The sequence below is a fragment of the Austrofundulus limnaeus genome, unplaced genomic scaffold, assembly GCF_001266775.1.
Source record: "Austrofundulus limnaeus strain Quisiro unplaced genomic scaffold, Austrofundulus_limnaeus-1.0 Scaffold11508, whole genome shotgun sequence".
NCBI lineage: Eukaryota > Metazoa > Chordata > Actinopteri > Cyprinodontiformes > Rivulidae > Austrofundulus > Austrofundulus limnaeus.
The window spans coordinates 1-359 of record NW_013963910.1 but is presented as its reverse complement, the minus strand read 5'-3'; the positions used below and the strand labels follow the sequence as shown (position 1 = coordinate 359).

General features: G+C 39.0%; 1 long non-coding RNA gene across 1 annotated transcript; it reads left to right on the top strand.

Annotated features, from left to right (window-relative positions):
• Positions 1-359, top strand: LOC106512744 (uncharacterized). Its single transcript, XR_001309718.1, has 3 exons — positions 1-53; positions 139-244; positions 315-359. It is a non-coding gene; the product is annotated as an uncharacterized LOC106512744 (long non-coding RNA).

The window sequence follows — 359 nt, the reverse complement described above, 5'->3', positions numbered from 1 at the left end:
GACCCCCTGGGCCATGAGAAAAGTTATGAACGAAAACTTCTCCGTAACTGGAGGTACTGTATATAATGTCAACAGGTCAGTTTTTCTGTACTTTGTCCTAACAATGTCTCTAAAGGAAGTATTTCTTCGACTGTACAGAAACTTCCTGAAAGCTAAAGATGCCAGCCCCAGTCAGTGGAGTGTCAGCACACTGCCACATGGACTGCAGCAGGATTCCAGCAGTTGCGGAGTCTTGATTTTGAAGGTACAAAGAACACGAATAAATTATTTTTAAATAAAATTTATTTTTAATTTAAAATTCTTATTTTTCATAGTTTGCAGAAAGCTACTTGCAGATGGGAAGTCTGCTGTCAGTCAAC